General features: G+C 34.8%; 1 pseudogene; it reads right to left on the bottom strand.

Annotated features, from left to right (window-relative positions):
• Positions 1 to 1353: 1353 nt before the first annotated feature.
• LOC115513054 lies at positions 1354 to 9902 on the bottom strand (annotated as a pseudogene).
• Between the last annotated feature and the right edge of the window lie 3912 nt (positions 9903 to 13814).

Below are 13814 nucleotides of genomic sequence, written 5' to 3'. Positions count from 1 at the left end.
TCTAACCTCTTTTTTTTCTTCCCCTCCCTCACAGACTTCTGTTAAGTTTCTCAGGATCCACATAAGAGTGAAAACATATGGTGTCTGTCTTTCTCTGTATGACTTATTTCACTTAACATAACACTCTCCAGTTCCATCCACATTGCTACAAAGCGCCATATTTCATTCTTTCTCATTGCCATGTAGTATTCCATTGTTTATATAAATATCCATTCATCAGTTGATGGACATTTAGGCTCTTTCCATAATTTGGCTATTGTTGAGAGTGCTGCTATAAACATTGGGGTACAAGTGCCCCTATACATCAGCACTCCTGTATCCCTTGGGTAAATTCCTAGCAGTGCTATTGCTGGGTCATAGGGTAGGTCTATTTTTAATCTTTTGAGGAACCTCTACACTATTCTTATGTGAACATTTTAAAGATACAAAATTCTAATCATTGCTTTCTTTTTTAACTCATGCATTATTGAGAAATGAATTGATATATATCTAAATGGTTGAGTATTTCAACATATGTTATTATTATTAACTTTAATTAAGCACATTGAAATCAGAAAATATATTCTTTTTCATGGATAATATTTTTTATTATATTGTCAGCTGATTCAAATCCATTGTTGAAAACAAAAAAGGGAGAAAAAGACAAAACAAAAAAGGAATAATTAGTAAATAAGCATGGGAAAGTATCTCACATCTTATTTGATAATGAATATGATGTGTATTTATAACTCAGTAGGCACAAATGATACATAATTAAAATAGCCAGTGTAGGTAAAAGTGTATTGTAATGAGAATTCCATTTTCTCAAAGCAACAGGGAATTTATAAAATTAAGTTTATATTCCTTGATTCAATTTATTGCACACATGCATATATAAGAAAAATATCCTATCTGTTATACACAGCAATTTACTGAAGCTTTACCAAACTACCAGAAAAAAAACAAAACAAAAAAAAAGAAGTCTTCTCACAAAAGGGAACTACAAAACATTCATTAACAGGGTATTTAGTAGCCAGGTATAATGAAGTATGTTCATATAATATTAATTTGAAACTCAACATAAATTAACTGTGAATAAAACTACCCCCAAATCACACATAATAATGATGGCAAAGTAACACAAAGTGTCAAGGTAAAAATATCAAGGTACTGTGCTTTTACTTTTTCAAAATTTTCTGCAATGTGTTTATCATGTGAAATTTTTAAGGAAAACTATTTCTCTTAACACATTCCAAATAATTAAGTGACCTCCAAACACCCCATTCTTTATTTCTTCATTCCTGACCATGACTGCATCAGTTCTAACCCAGTTTTTTTCTTGGAAATCAGCTACCTGGATGTCCCAATACTGCTTTAACCATCTCTTAGTGTCTCAGCTAAGAATGCCTGCTCAGTTCTGGCTGGAAACCACCAGAGGTCCTTGCTGCTTCTGAGACTGGGTTGGGTACAGCTGACAGTCTTGGTTGCTCAGTGGGGCTGCCTTGAGTTTGACTTGGACACCCACCTCTGGAAGTTCCTTAGTCATCTTAGGTGTAAGCGGTCCCTGGCCCACTGCTTCTCAGAACAGAACGTCAGACATATCTGACAGCTGTCCCATTCTGCCAGAACATTTTATATCATTTTACTCCTCTGAAATGTATTGTTACTAGTCTGTGCCTCAGACTATAGTCTGTCTTGGGGAATATTTTCTGTGCACTTAAAAATAATGCTTATATTGCAGTTTCTGGGTCCCATCTTCTACAAACATTCATTAGATCAATTTGGTTATTTCATTTAAATTTCCTATATTTTGAATATAGGAAAAGAGTTAAAACAGATGTGAAACTCTTCAAGTGCAAGTGCTGATTTGTTTATTCTTCCCTGCTTCTGTCAATTTTTATTTCATATATTTTGAAGCTCTGATTTTAGGTGCATACACATCTGGGACTCATATTTTCTTAAGGAGATATCTTTTAATTTTGACATGACCCTAATTATCTCCAATAATACACCATGTTTTGACTCTCACTTTGCCTAATATTAATGAAGACATACGAGCTTATGCTCAGTATTTACATGATATATCTTTTACCATTCCTTTACTTTCAACTTTGTCTTTATATTTAAAGAATGTGTCTTATAAATGTCATATAGTTAGTTGGTTCTTACTTTATTTATCCAGCCTCAAAATTTGTCTTTTAATTGGAATATTTAGTCCATTCAAATTTCGTGTATTTGTTGATATGATTGGGTTTAAGTCTACTCACTTGTTTTCTGTTCTCTCCTGTGTGCTTTGTTTCCCCTCCCTGGTTTGGATTAAACCTGTATTACTATTTTTCCTTTCTATATCCGTTATTGGCTTTTTAGCTAATAAATTTATATCACTTAGTGTTTTCTCTAAGGATTATTTTACACATCCTTAATTTGTCATGGGCCATGTAGAATTAATATCCTACCTCTTTTCCTGTAACAAAATTATATTACAATTGCATAATACCATATTATATACTATTGTCCTTTGTGCTAATACTTTCACATATTTTACTTCCACATTTGTCTATTAATTCTTTTTTTAATGTTCTTTTAATTTTTTTTGAGAGAGAGAGAGGACGATCAGGGTAAGGGCAGAGAGAGAGAGAGAGATGGAAGATCCATAATGGGCTCTGCGCTGAGAGCACAGAGCCCGATGCAGAGCTCGAACTCAAGAACAGTGAGATGATGACCTGAGCCAAAGTCAGATGCTTAACCAACTGAGCCACCCAGGTGCCCCAATATTAATTCTTAAAGGATTTTAAGAAGGAAAAGAAAACACCTACATTTACTTACACAGTTAGCAGTTTCAGTGCCCTTCCTTACTTCTTTCCTATAGGTGTGAATTTTCATCTGGTATAATTTCACTTTAACCTCAAAATTCCTTTATTATGTCTACATTGTTATAGATTATCTTTTCTGGATGTAGAATTCTAAGCTGATATTTTTTTCCTTTTCACACTCTAAAGACATTGTTACATTATCTTTTAGTTCCCATTGGTTCAGGTGAAAAATCAGCTATCATTAATGTTGACATTTCCCTATATGCAATGTATCTTTCTTTCCTTAAGCTGCTTAACAGACTCTCTCTGTATCTTTGGTATTAGTGGTTGACTGTAACAGACTTAAATGTAGTTATCTTTGTATTAACCTAACTTGCTGTGCACTGAGTTTCCTAGATTGGTGTGTTGGTTTTTTATCAAATTTGGAAAAATCTTCTCAATATTTCTTTGACCATTTTTCTTTTTTTTTTTTTTTAAATTTTTTTTTTCAACGTTTTTATTTATTTTTGGGACAGAGAGAGACAGAGCATGAACGGGCGAGGGGCAGAGAGAGAGGGAGACACAGAATCGGAAACAAGCTCCAGGCTCTGAGCCATCAGCCCAGAGCCTGACGCGGGGCTTGAACTCACGGAACGCGAGATCGTGACCTGGCTGAAGTCGGACGCTTAACCGACTGCGCCACCCAGGCGCCCCATCTTTGACCATTTTTCTGTTCCATTTTCTCTCTTCTCTCATTCTAGAACTTCAATAACATACATATTAGGTTGCTTAATACTATTCCCCAGAGCATTGAGCCTTTGCTAATTTTAGTTTTCTCAGTTGTTCAGTTTGGAAAATTTCTATTGACTTTCAAATTCATTAGTCCTTTCTTCGATTATAGCTAATCTGCTTCTGCTGTTAATATCATGCAATGAATTTTAATTCAAGTTTTTAAATTTTGAAGTTCTTGGATTACTATTTGATTTTTTAACAATTTTCTTATCTTTCCAAAAATTATCAAACTTTTCAGTCAATATTTTAATCATATTCCTATAAATTCTCTAACATGTTTAATCCTAGTTATTTTTACGCCTAGTGCAGAAACCAGTGCAGGGCCTGAACTCTACCTTAGGATTAAGACCTGAGCTGATATCAAGAGTCAGATGCTCGACTAAGCCACCCAGGTACCCCTAATCCTAGCTATTTTTAAATCCCAACCAGTTTATTTCAATTCCTCGACTGTCTGTGGGTCTGTTTTTATTGACTGATTTTACTTCTGAGTGTGGGTAACATTTTCTTGTAGAGTGGGTAATTTATGTGTCATTTCGACATGCCACAGAGCACTCAAATTAAACATTATTTCTGCATGTGTCTGTGAAGGTGTTTTTGGGTGAGATTAACATTTAAATTGGTGGACGCAGTGCAGTAGATTGCCTTGCCCAATGTAGGTAGGTGACATCCAAGTCACTAAGGGCCTGAATAAAAGGAGGAGGAATTTGCCCCTTTTTTCTGACTTATCCCTTGAGCTGGGGCATCTAATTTCATTTTCTCTGATTCTTGAATTGGACTTCTACGATAGATTCTCCTGGTTCTCAGACCTCTGGACTGAAGCTGAATTACACCACCAGCAATCCTGGGTCTCCAGCTTGCAGATGGCAGACTGTGGGACTTCTCAGCCTCCATATCACATGAACGAATACCTCATAATAAACCTCAATAAAGATATACAGACATAGATATACAGTTGGCCCTTGAATATCATGAGGGTTGGGGTGCCAACCTCCCACATAGTCAGAAACCTTTATATAACTTTGGTTTCCCCAAAACTTAACTATTTAGTAGCCCACTGTTGACCAGAAGCTTTACTGATAACATAAGGCATATGTTGTATGTTATATGTATTATAGTTGTATTCTTACAATAAAGTAAATGACAGAAAAGAAAATGTTATTAAGAATACTGTAAGGAAGAGAAAATACATTTATAGCACTTTACTATAAAAAAAATCCACATTTAAATGGACCCATGCAGATCAAATCCCTGTTGATTATCAACTGTAGTAACAGAAAATGGATATTACGGTTCTATTTCTCTGGAAAATCTTGACTGATACACTTTGGATTTTTTTTGCATATTTAGTAATTTTTTTTTTGCATGCTGTCTTTGTAAATGATTTATATCATAGGGACTCTGCATTCTGTTACCTTCCTCTGAAGAATGTTGTATTTTGTGCTCAAATAGTTAATATAGTGGAGGATCACACTGGTCTTATGAAGCCTTTTTTTTTTAACTTATTCATATATTAATTTCACTTTTATCCTCAGTGCCAGAGCAAAACTGAGCCTTGTTAACATGGCCACAAGGGTCCCAGTACCACAAGGGTTCACCTTCTGGTACTTGAATAGAAAATTTATATTTATCAAGCTCCTCAGAGTTGATGGAACTCTAATTCCTAACTCAGTCTCCACAGCAATAGGAAGCTGCTGAAATCTCTACTCCCCTCTTCAACTTTCCAGGTATTGTTTTTCCCTGGGATCCTTGAAATCTTGCTTTGCACAGGCATATTTTAGTGGTTACCCAAGAATTTGGGAACACTTTATACACATATTTTGAGGCTTCCACCTCAGACATTCCCTCCATTATGGGACTTCCCCACTCTGGCATCCCCAAACTCCTTCCTCTGATATCTCAAAGACTGTGATTTCCTTACTGAGGATGCCGCCACCCCCACATCCTGCAGATGAAGAGTGTTTAAAAGGGAAAAATTCTATAAATGCAGATTTAATCTTTCTTGCAAGAGCCTAATTTCCTTAAGTTTCTGCCTGCTTTTGGTCATTCACCAATGCTTTCCAAACATTGTTTTTTATATTATGTCCAGAGTTTATATAATTGTTGCTGGCAGGAGGTTTATTTCAATATAAACTTTTCTGTCACTAACAGAAGGTGGAAAGCTATATTCTGAAGATTTTCTCTCATAAATACCTTTGGAATATCTATATCTTTACTGTCTATACCCTCCTGAAGGCAATACTCATCTCTTATGAGGATTAATATATTACCACCTCCATATTTGTTCCCCCTCAAAGAGAGTGATCATCCAAAAATGGAACCTTGATTATGTTACCGCCGTGCTTAAAACCATGCAACACCTTCCCATTGGTCTCTGCTTAAACACCAAATTCTTTTAATTGGCTTCAATGGTTCATATTACTTGGTCCACTAATACATCAGTTATAAACCCCTTGATCATTACATTCCAACCAAAGTAAACTCCTTTACATTTCATAAAATATGCCATGAACCCCTGATACCTGAAATTTCACACTGTTCCCTCTGCCTGGAACATTACTCCTTCTCTTCATTTGACTAATATTATATCACTTCTTAGGTCTTTACATTTTCTGGTATATTTTCTCATGGATCCCTTATATTATACTAGGGTGTCTGTTTTGTATTTCTACAGTACCCGTAAGTAGTCGTTTCACTTATAAATTCAATTGTTACTTGTATTTTGTCTAACAGGCTGTAAGCTCTAGTAAGGCATGAACAGTGTCTTTGCTACTGAGTACTATAGAGTGACTTCCACAGTACCTGACTTCTAGTTACAGCACAATAAATGATTAATAAACTCATAAATTAATGACTATAACCAAGTTTTAACACAACCTGAATCTCCATTGATAGTTTCATAACTTAAATGGCAAGGGCTAACAGCTGAGCAGCATTGTTTACCAATTATCTCAAATAATAAGACACAAAAATGTCACCAATACACTTTGAATATCAATTTCCATTAACAATTCTGTTTGACATATCTTAAAAACAGCTTTTAATATTTGCCTTCTAAGATGTCCAATTATTATAAAACTATTTTTGTGACTAATCTAAAACTTCCCTTGCCCAAATCAAAAAAAGTATTATCTTTTTGAATATATAGTAACTATTTTCATTTTAAATTATTTTTAATGTTAATATTTAATTTAATATATTAATATATACAAAATTAGAAGACTATCTTTGTTATAGATTGTAGCCTTATGTCCAAAAGGGGTTGCAATGTAACCTCTTCTGATATAACAAGTTTTTAAAATAACAGATTATACAACTATTTGAAATCTCTATAGCCCTCTTGTAATTCACTATGTGGATTTTTCCCTAATTCTTTTCATGTTACGTGTATTACGGTTAGGAAAAAATCTTGCATTCATTCCAGTTACACAGTTTACTAGATTTGTGATCTCAGGTAACTTTCTTTTTGTTTTCTTTTTCTTTTTCTGAAATCCAAAGCTATCCAAGCTGCATTTTCCTTATCTGTAAAAATAGACATAAATTACATAGCTTATCCCATAGGGCTATTGTGAATATAATATATGTCATGTAAAGCATTCATCAGCTTCTAGCACATAAGCATTTTTTACCTTAAATAATGTAAACTAATAGAACATTTTGTAAGTATACTAGATCCTGTAGGACTTAGTATAACTCTAATCTCTATTAAATACAAAAAGCTTCTTATAATTTAATAATTCAGACATAAAAATCAAGGGGGGAAACTTGAAATTCTAGAGTACTATGGAGATCAGATACATACCTGAAGGAGACTAGCAGTTCAAGTTCAAAATTTGAGTTCAATCCACTGCCATATAGAAAACATCAGCTTTATTTAAATTGTTAAAGCTAGGAGGCAAACAGGAAAAATGTTATTTTTCCTTTAATGCAGAATAAATGGGTGGTTATAAAAGGCAAAGAGACTTATCCAAGTTGAGTAAGTGGAGAGTCATGATTCAGATCCTGGATTCATGAGACTACAGGCCACTTTCTTAATCTCTGCATGAAGAACTTGCATCAGGGGAAAACGTCTATTTAGGAGGAACCATGGGCAGTATCTACAGAGCTCTGTGTAACACACACAGGGTAGCAGCACCATAAGTCATGATCTGTATCAAAATATTTAGGTTCTATTCAAACATTTTAGAAAATATAGTACATAGAAGGAGGTCATTAATCTTTATATTTTGTATTTAACCAATATTAGTTTGATTTTGAGAAAATAAGTTACATATCTTCTAGAAAGAAAGGGAAGTTTCTGGAATGGGCTACAAACACTTTTTGAAATATATATGTATGGTAATTTCCATACTTTGAGCCATGTGCAAAATATCAAACTATCAATAGAATTTGGCATAAAACTCAAAATATTCTGATAAAACCATGCCTTGTGAGTATGGGGACAGTTAATAAATGGAGCTTCTCAGTTATTGGCCTTTTGGTTTTGAGCTATGGTATGACTGATAAAGAACACCAAGAAATATACAAAGCAACTTCTGATGAGCCTAGTTTGTTCACTCAATAACTATTTTTTAAGCACATAATTAGTGCCATGGTAAGCCAAGCCCATTCTAGGGAATAGTATGGTGGTCATGGGGCTGTATGCCCATGACTCTGGCACTTGCTGGTGCTGACTCCAGGCATGAGAAATCTATGACCATCTAACAAATGGAAGTTAGGTGTGCCAGGGAGATTGTGGAATTGACAACCACTCAGATTCTACAACCTGGACATATAGGATTTGAATTCTTTTGCAGGAATCCACAGTCACTAAGTGTGGGGAATAAATTTAGGAATTCTCTGAGCTTGCACCAATGGGTAAACAAGGCATAAAGAATTAGAAAGCCATGGGATTAACACACCCAAGTTTGGGTAAACAAGATTAGGTAAATAAGATTAGGTAAACAGGGCAAAAGTACCCAGTATAAGACAAAGATATAGGAATAGGATACCTCAGGATGAAAAACATCCAAAATTAGGTAAACAAGATTAGGTATTCAGGGTGGAAGCCCCCTCCAATTTAATACAATAGCAAAAAGCTGCTTTCACTGGAAGGAAGGACAAAAACAGGTAAACCGGGCCAAGTTGCCCAAGCGGGTCTATTTAGCAAAAGAAAGGTGCCTTGTTGACCCTGAGGTACATGCTCTGTCTTTCTTGTTCCCTAGGCCAGCTCAGGTAAACAGAGGTGGAGCCTCATGTCTGCTGTAAACAACCTTCTACCCAGCACCAGAATTTTGTTTGGTATTGACCCAAACCCCTAACACCACATATCTTCAAAACCCCTTTTCCCCCATGCCCAGGAGTTAATGTTCATGGTTTCATTGTCTCTTTGTGCACTCTCATCATGTTATAAGCCTTCTGATCCTAATAAAAACAGAGCAAGGACCCTTACTCGGGGCTCTTGTCTCCTCCTAGACATTTCTGTCACACTTCAATCCAGCATCTGCTCTCTTGCTAGGCAAGCGAGAACTCCAGACCCAGAGTCTACAACAACTAAGGTCACTTCTAGTTTAATGTATAACATTTACAGGGGCTTTGAAGATAATTCAGAGATTTATCTTTATCCATTCTCTCAAAGAGAAGAGGTCACAAACTTTTTTAAATAAAAAAATTCCTCCTGAGTACTGAACAGGTTAGATCATTTCTCATCGTTTTCAATGACCAAAATAGTAGAAATGCCTAAGGAGTGTGTATGTATTGAATTTCTACAAACTTTGCCAGCCACAAGATGTGGAACAAGGTATTTCTGCTGTTTTATTGAGTTAATCCACTGATAAGCCTTCCCAGAGTATGGCTTAAAATGTGCATAACCCTACCACTAATTCTAATCCTTTAATGAAAATAAACCTTTGGGCTTTTTTTTTTTATTGCATTAACTGCTAAAACTGTTCCTTTAGGTACTCATCCCCATTTACCATCCAATCTGAGAATATTACAATTGAAAAGGCGTAGAGAGGTCATTGAACCATTCCAAAATCCCCTTCTACTACACCACAGCTTATAGTCACTCAACATCTCCTTGAATACCTGCAGAGATAGGTCTTTAACTTTTAAAAAAGTTTTTCCTTATAGATTATTTTTAATATCTTTTTTGAAGTATAATTGACATAGTAGTTTCAGGTGTAAATCCAATGATTCAGTATGTGTATACACTGTAAAATAATTACAATAAGTCTACTAATCACCATATTAAGTTATGAAATATACCATACAGTATTAGTGATTATAGTGCTGTATATTACGTTCCCATTTCTTATTTATTTTATGACTAGAAGTTTGTACCTCTTGATCCCCTTCTCCCATTTCGCCCACCCTCCAATCCTCCTTCTCTCTGGCAACCACCAATCTGTTCTCTGTTTCTGTGAGTTTGGCTTTCTTTTGTTTTGTTTGTTCGCTTGATTTGCTTTTTAGATTCCACATATACGTGAAATCACATGGTGTTTGTCTTTCTCTGCCTGACTTGTGTTAGCATAACGCCGTCAAGGTCCATCCATGCTGTTGTAAATGACAAGATTTTATACAAGGTTTCTTTTTTTTTTTTATAACCAAGTAGAATTTCATTGTGTGAGTTTTTGTGCGTGTATCTCACATCTTAATCTATTCATCCATCAATGGACATTTTGGATGTTTTCATATTAATATCTTATATATTAATTTTCTTCTTCCATCTGAGTACCCAAAAAATAAACTTATGCTCTCTTTCCTATGATAGCCTGTCCAGCTTCTGAAGGTCACTCACAACCTCTTCCTGGGCAGAACATCCTGGTTGCACTTGCTCTTTGAAGGACAACCACATGCTGAAGACTTTGCAGAGTGGATTTATATATATATATATATATATATATATATATATACATATATATATATTTTATATATAAATTTATATATATTTTTTCTATATTTTATATAAATTTTATATAAATATATACATATTTTATAATATATATAATATATAAACTTTTTATATAAAATATATAAAATAAAATTTATATATATTATATAAATATATAATTTTTGTTCTTTTAGGCAAAGGTGTTTTCTGTTTATTATATTCTAATCATTTGAATTAAGATTTAACACATGAAAGTAATAGAGGCCAGAATTACAGCTTGTTAGAGCTTGCTGGGTTGGTGTGGAGGATGAAGTTAGATCACCAACCAGAAAGAGTAATTATTCCCTCCTGATAATACTTGGTTTCAAAATTCCACAAATTATATTCAGATTTAACTAACATATTAAGCCCCTATCTGGTTCCAATTACTATATAATATGTTTTCCTATATCTTTAGATTAGCTGGAGAACATAATTACCTAAGGATCCCTGAGGATATGTAGCAGAAAGAGGCCTGACTTACTCAACGCTTCAGCTCCGATGCTCATGAAACCATTGTTTATGAAGTCAGATACCATGATGAGTGCTTTTCTACATTTCATTTCACTTATTTGCCAGTTCCAGGATAATTATTTTTATATTCACGCTAAAGATAAAAAAATTCAGACTCAAAAGTGTGGCTTTCCCATCCACAGCTAATAAGGAATAAGATCTAAAAATCTAAACACATATCTGTCAAATCTAGAGCTTTCACTACCTTATTTAGTGTGGGAGTTTCCATGGCTGACATCTTCCTTATCCCTGCTGCCTCCTGATAGCTAGAATTTCAATAACAGGACATCCGCAGCCTTATACAGCTGGCTAGTAATCAGGACTACCTGTTGGCCAGCACAAATAAAAACCAAAGATTGAGTAAGCAAAACCACTCATAAGAAAAGTGCTCATCAGCAAGACAAATACTTCATGATCTTGCTTATATGTAAAGAAACCAAATTCCCAGAAACATAGAGTATATTGGTGGTTGCCAGGGGCTGGGGAGTGGTGGGTTTATAAGATGAGTAACTTCCAGGGACCTAATATACAGCACTGTGACTATAGTTACTAATACTGTATTAGTATGGTATACTTGAAATTTGCTAAGAGTAGATCTTCAGTGTTCTCACTACACACACATATACATACACATGTTCCCAAAGCTAACTATGTAAGGTAATGGATGTGTTAACTAACCTTATCATAGTAATCATTTCTCAATATATACATATATCAAATCATCATATTGTATACCTTAAGCTTACTCAATGTTATAGGTCAAATATATTTCAACAAAGATGGAAAAAGTATTGTGCATTTTAAAAAGCTTAATAAGTAAAGCTACTATTTTTTAATCTTGTTTCAATTCTGTGTGTGTGTGTCTATGTACTAAGTTATGACATATAATACATTCTTTTAACCATGGGTGAATTTAAAAACATTTGAAAGCCAACTTAGTAGAATCACTATAGCATTACTGAGGAAGGTGGATTAGAGACAGAGTATTAGAGTAGAGAATCTGATTAAGAGGCTATTATAATAGTCCAGAAGAGAATGAGAAACTAAACTAAGGAAATGGCAATGAGAATGCAAGAAAATGATTACCGGAGTGTATAAAGGAAAATTTAATTACCAGAATGAAGGGACAAGGAAAGTACAGGTGAGTTTCAGATTTCTGGCTTGGAAGAATGAGTGATGTATGACCATTAGCTGAGGGATTAAATAAAAGTGAGAAGCAGATTTTCAAGGAAAAAATAGTAAGTTTAGTTTTGAATCATATCCATCATATATCTAAATGAAATATGCAGTTAGATATTCCATTCTACAGGACAAGACTCTGGACTAAAGGTATAGGTTAGGGACTCAGAAGTCGATTATATAATTCATAACAAGAGTGGACTAAGATAAGAGGTCAACTACAATAAGTTGAGGGAAAAGAATCAGTGAATAAGACTTAAGGCTACTGTTAGAAAAGTTGAAAAAGAACAGAAGAGAGTGGCTTTAAGAAGCTAAAGGAGAGAAAAAAAGGGTTTCCAGATGGAGTAGTCACCACTATTTAAATGCCAAACGATATAATATAACATGAGGACAGAAAAACATCTATGGTTTTCACAATAAGTGGTAACTGGCAGGGCACCTGGGTGGCTCAGTCAGTTAAGCCTCTGACTTCGGCTCAGGTCATGATCTTGCGGTTCCTGAGTGCAAGCCCCACATCCAGCTCTGTGCTGACAGCTCAGAGCCTGGAGGCTGCTTCAGATTCTGTGTGTGTGTCTCTCTCTGCCCCTCCCCTGCTTGCACTCTCTCTCTCTTTCTCTCAAAAGTAAATAAACATTAATTAATTAATTTAAAAAGTGGTAACCGGAAACTTTTGTTAGAACAATTTCATGTAAGAAACTGAAACACAGATTGTAAGACAAGGAAATGAACGGTATGTTATACACACATGTACAAACACACACACATACATATGCACACACATATACATACAGATACACCCGTTAGTCTTTGGGTAATCTACTCTGACCTCAGATTGGCCCAAATTAAATTGATGTACAGCAACATGCTAGGTTTAATAAATTAGATTTCTGATTGAGGCAGTTTGCTTTAAATAAGTGAGATAAGCTAGAACGTTCAGTTATAAGAAAGTTTAATGTTTCTCTGGGTTTTCAGTGATTTTTCTGTACTTCTGCCACATGACAGTATAAAGCATTAGTTAAGAGGGTGGGCTTGGACCCAAATTACTGATGTTCAGTATCATCTCTGCCACAGTATAATATATAGTAATTAGCATTCTCTACTTCTCTTTCTCTGTAATGGGGATCATGTGAACAATAATGCTGGGCTCTGAAGGTTGGTTGTTTTGAGGATTATGTGACAATACATATAAAGCAGTTAGGTTTACACTTGAGCACTTAAATGTTACTTTTTTTCTGAGTTCTCCTGAGAACTAATTCACATAAAGGATAAAAGAGAAAGGACAGATTTTGATGCATTACTAAAATTTGGATCATATAAACTCTGCTGACATAGAAATTGAACTGAAAGGATGCAATATTCTTGAGGACTCTCAAATAAATGGTAAAAAAGCCCAAGTTTTATAACTCTTGACTATAGACATGCAATATGCATACATATTTAAGGTAATTCTTGAAGTTTTTGAGGGCTCTAGTGTTCAGTCCCACATTTGACTGTTATATCCTTTCTATTGTGTTAAGTGCACCTTTAATTGAAAAAGAGAATATAGTATTGCATAAGGTAACCATGATGCTTTGATCCTCCCAGATATGGTCCATTGATATGTGAAGCTCTAACTCTGATCACTAAAATCAGAGCTGAAAGAATCATGCAAA

The sequence above is a fragment of the Lynx canadensis genome, chromosome B1 (assembly GCF_007474595.2).
Source record: "Lynx canadensis isolate LIC74 chromosome B1, mLynCan4.pri.v2, whole genome shotgun sequence".
Taxonomy (NCBI): Eukaryota; Metazoa; Chordata; class Mammalia; order Carnivora; family Felidae; genus Lynx; species Lynx canadensis.
Note: the sequence above shows the minus strand (reverse complement) of the source record. Positions and strands in the feature narration are given on the sequence as shown.